This window comes from Neltuma alba, unplaced genomic scaffold (genome assembly GCF_004799145.2).
Source record: "Neltuma alba isolate B1F8T4 unplaced genomic scaffold, ASM479914v2 tig00006033_pilon, whole genome shotgun sequence".
Lineage (NCBI taxonomy): Eukaryota > Viridiplantae > Streptophyta > Magnoliopsida > Fabales > Fabaceae > Neltuma > Neltuma alba.
This window is the reverse complement of record NW_021634328.1, coordinates 24,019-34,207: the sequence shown is the minus strand read 5'-3', so window position 1 is coordinate 34,207 and position 10,189 is coordinate 24,019. Positions and strand designations below refer to the sequence as shown.

General features: G+C 37.2%; 1 pseudogene; it reads right to left on the bottom strand.

The window, feature by feature from the left end:
- Positions 1-1,717: 1,717 nt before the first annotated feature.
- Positions 1,718-9,744, bottom strand: LOC114749414 (zinc finger protein BRUTUS-like; annotated as a pseudogene).
- Between the last annotated feature and the right edge of the window lie 445 nt (positions 9,745-10,189).

Here is a 10,189-nt window from a genome sequence, read left to right as displayed (position 1 = left end):
CCATGTAAGATAATTATTTGATGACAAAAAAATAAATATATATGATAAGGATTAAATTATTAAATTTGAAAAGATTAGAGACTAAGTTATAAGCAAGTCAAAAGTTTACGGACTGAGTTGCACCGAGTTATAATTGAAGGACTGAGTTATAAGTGAATCAAAGCTTGAAGGACCAAAACATTAATTTTCCCAAAGAATTAATATAAACTTTAGTTCTTCAAATTGTTTCCATTTTGATTTTGATTCGTCAAATTTTAAATTATAAGTTTTGGTTTTTTAAGTTCTTTTTGTTTAAAATATTGACCTTTACAATCTAATAAAAATTTAATTCATTTTGTCCTTTGAAAGGCTAAAACCTATGGTTTTAAATTTAAAAAATCAAAACAAAAACAAGAGCAAACTTGATAGAAAAAATTATATTAACATTTTTTTTTAAAAAAATATTGGCTTAAAGTCCCTCAAATCCTTTCGAGGACCTAAATCTTAAGGGAAGATATAATTAACAATCAAATGAGTGGTAAGTGGTAGCACATGACGAAAACGGCCCCAAACTCCGACTTTATTGCCGGTTATGTCTAGTTACGGTTAGGGCTCGAATGGTTTTCCAGAGCTGTTATGCCCGTATTAAAACGAATGGGTTCGGGCATTCCAAAAACCGGCCCACTTCCAAAGCAGCCACAAAGTTGATTTCTAAGATGGTTATCCGCTCACCATAATTGTTGCCCGCCAAAAATCGCCCAGGAACTAGGGAGGAGAGAGGGAGAGGAGTGCCCTTGGTTACTCCAAAGGCAATTTAATTGTTTAACTCTCAAGCATTATTCTCACAATGTAAAAGTATGGGATTTATAAGCAATTTTTCCGTTGTGAACATTTACGTATTACGTGTACTTTCTACGTAGACATTTATTCGGGCTATTATGTTGTCAAGAAGCATCTAAATTTGCACGGGTGTAAATTTTTTTCACTCCTCCAGTTTTAAAAGTGAGACTACGCAAAATGGGTCTTAAAAGAAGAAACACAACAATTTAAGAAACTGAACTCAGAATCTCCTACTAGTAACTAATAAGAGAGTTTTAATGCTACCAAGCTACAAAGCAAAAGGAAAACCAAATGGACAGATGCCGTTCTAAAGTTCTGACAGGGAAAAGGTCTTCTCCGGCAAGAGAAAAGAAAGGTAAAAGGTCTTGCATCTCTGTAAGGATCTTGTAATTCTTTTATACACGTATATTGCCTTATCTACTTTAGGTTTCTTCATAAAGAATCAAAATAGCATGAGCATACTAGCAAGAGAAAAAGAAAAGGTGCCTAACCAACCGACAAAATAAAATATTTCCGCCCCTCCATTAAAAAACCAAGAACTTATTAAATGACTTTATTGAGGCCTCCCAAGAGTATTAGTAGCCATGGACGATACAGACATTACTCTCTAGAGGGCTTTCAGCTTTTGTACGTTACATTGTGAAGAACAGAAATATGGATCCAAGCTGCAAAAGAATTGAAACCAAAACACTCCTTGAAGATTCCTCAAGTCGTCATTGTAGAGGAGAAACGGCGAAAACATCCATTGCCCAAAAAAAGGGGGGAAGGGGAAGAAAGTAGGTTCATATTCTATACATAAAAGCTATATAATGAACATCCGGCTCATGAGAAAACGAACTCAATAGAGGCCTCTATTGGAAGTGACTCACTTCACTATGTATAAGACGAGAAGATTAAAAAGAACCAGGCTGCTGGTTCAGGGGAAAATTTTGAATTGCCTATACAAGTATTTACAAAATCTATACCCCTCGCTCCTAAGAAGCACACTAGTCGCAGATGGAATTTATTGCCTCGGACTTGATCACACGGGTATTGTATGAGCCACAACAACCACATTTGTGATATAACCAGTGGAAGCGTGAAGAGCCCTTTCGATCACAATCATTGCACAGTATATCCTGCATTCCCATTACAAAAAAGACCAACAGAAATGAGACAAATCACAACAACTAAAGGTGTTTGCATAAACATCGAACAAATATGAAGCAGGAATCCTCTATAAAAAAATCCAAACTTCAGCAAAGAAGAAACAAAGGAGTAATATAGCATTTACTCATTTACAACCACTGAAAAATATTGAGGACAGACATGGCATACCTGATGTCGGTCCTTGTACTCTCCAGGAAGCGCCTCAGCAGCCAACAAAGCGTCGAGCATACCAAAGTAAACCTGGTTTTGCAGAGAACCAAATACATATTTTATGGCTACTGCTCCTACATATTTCAATTTCCACTTCAAAGACGCAATAGAAAGCTCAAAAGGCTGTGGCTTGTGCTATAATAATTTATAGCCCAATTATCCTACGTGTATTCAACCTTTTTCCCTGTTGAACTAAGAGTATTCAACTTAACAGATAAAAGTTCTTCACTCAAAAATGGTAAACAACATTCAAAAAACGGAAACATGCATTCTAATTCTTAATCCATTAAATAATTAGATGTCACAAAGGTCGTATTTCCACATATACTATATACTGATCTCAAATTCGTAATTATAGTATGGGTCAACGCACGAATAGATTTGCTGAAGGTCAGAAAATGCAAACTAGTATTTAAGTTAATTGGGGGGGGGGGGGAAGGCGATTTCCATTTTGATAATTTATATGGGGAAAAAACTAAAATACAAATACCTATTACCATATGCAAGCAATAAGATAAGTTTCTTCATGTTCCCATCAATCCTTGCCAATAGAAAGGAGTAAAAGAGTCCAAATTTGAAGTGCCAAGGATGAAACAACTCTCTATTGAGATAAAAAACGAAAACCCTCTATAACCATGATTTTAATTTTCAGAAAAATTCCAAAGCATTAAATGCATATTGACAACACAATTTAAGAGATGCACTGGCAGTTAATATATTGTTTTCTTACCGCCATATCTCCCAATGACTTGCTGCAAATCGGACATGTGTAGTGACTACAAGTGTATGCCTAAGATATTAAAAAAAATATATATCAAGTCAATTCTAAGAATAGCAGAAGGAACTGCATAAACTGCATATTTATTTCCTCACTGAGAAGAGAGGGGAGGTAGCAACTTGCAATCTGAGAAGGGTGTGAAATAGACCTGAAAGCAAGTTGAATGCATATAATGGCCACAAGGCAGAGCTCTGACTGTAGCACTGGATGTGAATAAGAAGTCGCAACAAATTGGACAGTTCATTTCCAAGCTTTTTTCCAAGCATTTGTGAGATGCTGATTTAATCCCCAGACAACAATTGCATTTCATACAATGAAAATAATCAATTCCAAGCCCTTTCCCAACACGGCATACATTGCAAAATGGGCAATGATATACATTCCTGAAAACGAATGATGCATGGTTAATGAACAAAAGCTACAAGAGGAAGAAATTCTGAAGTAAGAGTTAAACAAATTAAGTGTCTAGAGGGAGATCTGTGATTCACAAGTCCAAACGAGACTATCAAATGCCCCCCCCCCCCAAAAAAAAAAAAAAAGATTTCAACTACTTCCATACTGACATACGAATTTAAAGATGGTGAGAATATAAACTGAAACTTGTATTATTACATTCATGAAAGAAGAGGAACTGAAAAACACCTTTCATCATCGAAAAATTTGCAGATGTTGCAATAATATTTTGCCATTGAAAGTCCATCACACGAAGGGGTCATGCATATGGGGCCAACTGCTTGTATATTCAAGCAGCGCATACACATCATTTCTGATGTTACCTTTCTGCAATGGACAAACTGATTATTAGAGATATAAAGTATAATAAAATATAAAAGATATCATCAGAAATCTACCTATCCATTGAGTGATCGCTCACATTGTCATGGCAAAATCTGCATGTAAATAACTTGCCACAACATGCAGCTCGAAGTTTGCAGTTTCTATTATAATGCTCACATCCAAATTCTTTTTTCTCCGGCTCCCGAAATGATGGTGATCTTCCTTCTATTTCTTCACCATTAGAAGATTCTCCAGGAACACCTTTGGGTAACTTCTGCTGGGAAGCAATCCAGCGACTACAATGTACAAAGTACTGATCAACAATTGGATGTTTAGAGTATAGTACGTACAATGATATAACAAAGCAGTTGGTTATGCCGCACTATTATATAAACCAATGAAATTAGTATTCACTGGAACCAACCTCGTCATTAGATTTTGCACAAGATATGCCTTTCTCCTTGGGTCCAGAGAAGAATCCCGATAAACCTTCCGTATCTCTGCCTCAAGCTCACTTTGATTCATCCGGAATATGTCTTTCCAACCTGGCTTAAAGATCTGATCATTCAGGTCCACGCTTTCTTGATATTCAGTACCTGTGAAAGAGCCATAAGACATTTTGCATTTACCTATCTATCTCACAAAGCCGGCAAGACATAAAAGAAACTAATAACACAGCAGAAACCTCTTTGGGACGTGCTATGCTCTGATGCTTCCGTCAGTGGGATAGGCAATGGACTCTCTTTCCAGCATTCATTAAGCCATTCATTGAACATGGTGTTCTTAGTAGCCTGCTTCCATGTGTCCATCATTTTGTTCTGTTCATCCTGAGTCAGTGCAGAAGTTACCCATGGTAACATCGACTGGAGTACTTCAGCACCAGTAGTTCCAATTATCCGGCCAACTATCTTGTCTTGTTCTTCCACAGTGAAATGTCTCCCAAACAATGGCCAAAGCTCACGCTCTTCTCTGAAAATATGCTGATGCAAGGTGACTCTTATGGATTTGCACATCCCTTGAAGTTTAGTTGCTAACTCATTATAGTTTACTATATATCACTCACAGTGGCATCAGAAGTTTCAAAATGGCTAGTGTCCTCTGACATATTGAATCTCTGCGGACTTTCACGAAGAACAGAAAGCTCAGAAAGAACACAGGATATATCTTCGAATAATTTTTCCTCCTGCCTATGATCCAGCGTGTATGAATGACTCACATTATGAAGTGCCTCTTTGGATTCCAGTGCTGGAAAGACTATGTCATCTTCAGCATTACTGTGAGCTCTATGTAAACCCCATAAAAGGCGAAATCTTCCAGTAAATTGACGAAGAATTGTCTCATCACCATCACTAAGCTTTCCAGATTCAACATCTAAATACTCCAAGTCTTTACGTATAGCTTTATGGAATTTAAATATAGTATCAATCGGTCTCTCTGCAGAACTAGCATCACAAGAGGGGTTATCTGTTATGAAAAGACTGGAATTAAGAGATGGGGGAGAAGAGCTGAAAGACAAGGAGCGTAACGACTTGGTAGAGGAATGAGAACTGAGCCCCAAATTATTACCGCTTACTCCTAAACCTGGCACACAACAAGACTGAGCACTACAACATTGCTTTTGGATACTTTCAGTTTCCGAAGTTTGAGGGACATCCCCATTCTTGCAGAACTCCAACATGTTTTGCTTGACCAGTTTTTTGTTCTCATCTGATTCAGCTGATACTGGGCAACCATTAGAAGAAAGCGCAGAAGCACAAGCACAAGATGACTGGAATCTGTTGTTTTCAGTACCACCAAGATTTCTAGCAGGAAAGAAACTTGGTACACTTGAGAACAAGCACAGACCCTCCTTACGAGCTTGCAAACCCAACCACAGAAGAGTGTGACTAAAGCAGAATCTGTTGGAGGAGCTGGAAAAGGTTGACAGAATGTCAGATAAAAAAACAGAAAAGAAAATGACTATAATCAATTTTTCTAGCAAGGGAACATCTAAAAGAGATACAGAACCTGCCAGTTGCATGTTTTTAAGAAAATCTTTGTTTCATCTTCGGTTAATGATCCTACCAACCAAGGCAGGACACCTTCAATCAATTTCAGAGGCATCATACACAAGCTTTGGTACAAAAGTTCACGTTGTTTTTGAAGCTGAAGTGCTTCCGAGCCAGTGGAAGAACCTGCAAAAAAGGAGGAATTGACCACATACTCCAAAATATAATAATTTTAGCTTTAAATCAAAATATTTTGCCAAGACACATGCTGTAAATATTCACTCCGGGACTGAAGAAGCAAGACAACTTCCCATGCTACACTCTTTGACAAAGAAATACAAAATTTAACCATATACATGAACCTTTGACAAGCTACAAGGTAACTAAGCACAAGTCCCCCACAGATCCCAAGACTGACTTAAGTTTCTTCTTGCAGATTAACATTATACTTGTGTATATCTCACAGTAAGCAATCTTGAAATATTACTGCTTGAACAATGGCCACCTGAACTTCTTCATTGCGGAAATGCCTCTGTATGGTTTCCACTATATGATCAGCATATGAGCATAACTTGGGATAAAATTCAGCTTCTGAATTGGATGTTGCTCCTTCACTCTGAATGCCTTCAATCAAACGCCGGAACTCATTAAATTGGCTTTCTTCTTCAGCATGCTCCTGAAAGAAAGAAAGTTCGCCATCTACAGCAGGAAATATAACCTTGTCCTCAGCAATACTGCATCCACAGAAATTATTGATTCTTCAGACAAACAAGGTAGCTGTTTATCATTCAAGCAACACATTCCGTCAGCATTTCTTGTTGCACATGTCTAATACTATAAAAAGAATAAAGCACAAAGAAGAGAGGACAACAACATCATGCATATGGACCCAAGAGAGGGTAAAACTGAACAGATGAGTTGTAACAAGCAAAATACATTGAAAAAGAAAAGAGGAAAAAAAATCTTACAAGAAGGCATAATAAGGAATCAATTAATTAAGAAAATATAACATAATTCCACGAGGTTGATATATTAAAATTAAGATCATACCTATGAAATATGCAAACTTCAGCAATAAACTGTAATCTCTCGTTAAAAGCTGACAAATTAGTAAAATTTCCAGAAAGTTGTATCTTTCTGGTCTCCACCACTATCTCACTCAACTCTCTTTTTATCGCATTATGCCATAGCAAAATTTCATCAATAGGATGTGTTCCAGTGGCATCAGAACCATCTAGAATAGATTCAGGATGTTTCCTTTTCCCAGTTGTTGCAGGCTCACAAGCACAGCTTGCCGTCCCTATCAGATGGGTTAATGGGCTAGGACTGCAGCGAACATGAGAATGATGTGCACAACTTTCAACTGTGTTAACACCACTTCTACCTTCCATCCAAGTGAAAATAACCTTCGATATGGAAGAATGGCAGTCAGATGCAAAACCACGACATAACAAATTCTCATAGAGAGTAAATCCTTGACCTCAACCAATACACTTCAAAAGGAGAAGAACTTCATGGGGAAGGGAGGGGAAAAGGCAGCATTATCGAATAATTGGAAACAGCATACTCTGAAGCAACATTGAAAACTATACCTTTTGAAGAAGCTTTTCTCCTGGTACTATCTTGCTTAAGCACTTCTGCAGATCAATAGATTCATCCGATGATATAGATGTTGAGAGCCAAGGAAGAAATTCTGTCATTGTATTGACAGGAATACTGCAAAGAAACTGCCAAACTAGAGATGCCTGTTCGTCTATTGAGAATTTCTCAATAAGCAATGGAAATACCTGATATAATCCAAAAAGACAATCAGTTACACCTTAAGCAATTGAGCATTAATTTGATATCAAGAAGTCACAAGGACAAGCATAAATAGAAACACCATAAGCAGGTCATTATTCAAATGTTATTCAATATTCCAGATGAGGAAAACATGTAAAGACAGAGACTTTATACATCAGAATCATCCAAGAGTTTAAACAATCAATGTCAACTGACAGAATTGTGCGGACCTCAAGTTAAAAAAGGCCAAACTAATACCAACAGCATATGATATTTTCAACAAAGATCATGGTGAGATCTCAATTCTAATATCAGATAGGCGGGATCCATTTTCAGTTACATCACTTTGTTTTTTTTTTTTTTTTAATCCTTTTAAGCCATCCAATAAGTGTCTGAAGTCTAAATAACTCGATCTGATTTCCCCTAAAGACTAAAACCATTTTCTTTAACTTGTTACTTCCGCATGTTGTACATAACATGCTCGTATACACCAGAATTTTCAAAACATATATACCTGCTCCTCTTCCTTAGCCATGTGTTGATTAACTGATGTCTGCAAAGCTCCCGTGCAAGACGCTAACTCCTTTGAAAAACTTTCATCATTTTGGATATTAGAATTTAGCAGCTCAAATAGATGATCAAAGAGATTGCTTTCACCCTTGTGTTCAAGAGAATATGTCTGGGCCACATTCTTCACACGTATATCGAGAGCAGGAAAAATCACCTACATGTCCAAAATATATTTTCCTAAGAAATTTGGAGCGCAGCTGAAAAGCAGCAGTAATGCCAAATAAAATAAAAGACACTTCAGGAAAGTAGGCAGGTTCCACAAGGTAAGTATATAGGACTAGCATCATACACAAGCAGTGAGTGGACTCTATCAAGAAATTTGTAATATCTCTACGATGCACAAATCAAACCCAAGGGGAATCTTTGATAATTTATAGTTGAAGTTGACAATAAGTTTCCCGTGCATTGAAGGACTAGCAGAAAGACTTAAGTTTCCCATGCATGGAAGGACTAGCAGTAAGACATACCACCAAAAATTGTTGGTCATTCCCCCAGCTGTTTATCAAATAGATTAATTACCTTCTTATAACCTCAACGTAGTCATGAGTCAATGTTCAATCAGTTTCAGGGTACGGCCAGCAATTGATATTTTTATTTGGTGACAGAAAATACCAATAAGTCTTTCCCATGAAATACTTGGGCCAACCACGATAGCTCCAAGGATATTAAAAGCGCTTGTAATTTTTATCAGGAGCAAATCAGGAAAGGAACCATATTAGGATATTTTCGTTAATTCTTATTCTCAAAAGGATAATGAAAATGATAGTACAGTCGAAGCAAATAGAAAATCCTGCTTCTGGTAAGAAACACATATCCGATGTTTCAATTGCCAATTACTTTTGTATTTCAACTTAAGTTCTTCCAAAAACCAATAGATGAAGACAACGGGATATCCATTTCAACGATAGGGCTTTGGCTATCAAGTATCTGTTTCATAGCTTTCGATAAGGAGTAGCAGAAGCTAAAAGCCAAAACCCCTGATGAAGGAGTTTACCAGAAAGAAGCATAAGCTGTTAGTCGACCACAATTTGCGAAAGAAGAACTAAAAATAGAGGGAAAAGTAATCACGAATTTATTCCCGTGTGTTCTCCAGATGGAGAAAGAGGAGAGTATATGTTTATGCTGATCACAAAAGTAGAGCCACGCTAAGTGAACAAGAATCAGACGCGGACCTAAAATACGCAAAAAGGAAAAGAACGCCATTTCGTCGTCGAAAGATGTAGTTAGTGAACATGCGGCTGAGAAATTTCCGTTTCTAGAATAGTGCCAACACTTGACAAAATCTGATAATGCAGTAGCTTGAGAAATAGACTTGAATAAATTAATTTCAACATATATATAATGAACCAGGAATCTGAAAACTGCACCTCATCTTCAGCATTGGAGTGGTTTGTCTATAAATGGATCTAACGAAATGATAGCGCTCGAAGAGGGGCTGAATATCGGAGCAGTTGCCCGTTGCAAATGCCATAGCTAACCGGTGAAGAGCATCAAGCTCATTTCGAATGGCCTTATGAAAGAATAAGAAAATCAAGATTGGGGACTCCAATTCAGAATAGACCAAGACACCATTGGAGGCCGCAGTAGACGGCGAGGAGGAATCGACTTGTTGGCAGAATTGGAAAGCACGGCCACTCCTCCTCCTCCTTCCAAATGCTGCAGCCCCGCCATCGGTGTCGCCATGCTCTTTTTCCTCTCTGGGGATCCTTTCTTGGACCTTCTCGTGCCGTTTATTTTCCGGGAAATTTCTACATCCAGCTTCCTTTGTCGGCGTCGCCGAACTTCCTTTTAGTTTTGGACTTCTGTTTTCTGTTTCTCTCTCTCTAAATATTTATATTTATGATACCTTGGCGCTGGCTGCTGTGCACGATGTCAAGCGTGGAAAAGATATCGAGAGATCGCCTCACTTTTCCCTGCGTCTTCGTGCCTCCATAGTTGAATGTGTATAGTTCATAATGCCTGTTTTTAAATTTTGATCTTAATTATTTATTTTTTTTTTTTATTATTATTTCTCTCATTATAATTTTTTTATTTTTTATTTATTATAAAGATATATTTAAAAATAAAAATAAATTTTTAACCGATTTATCATTTTTAACTAATTGTTTATTATTTT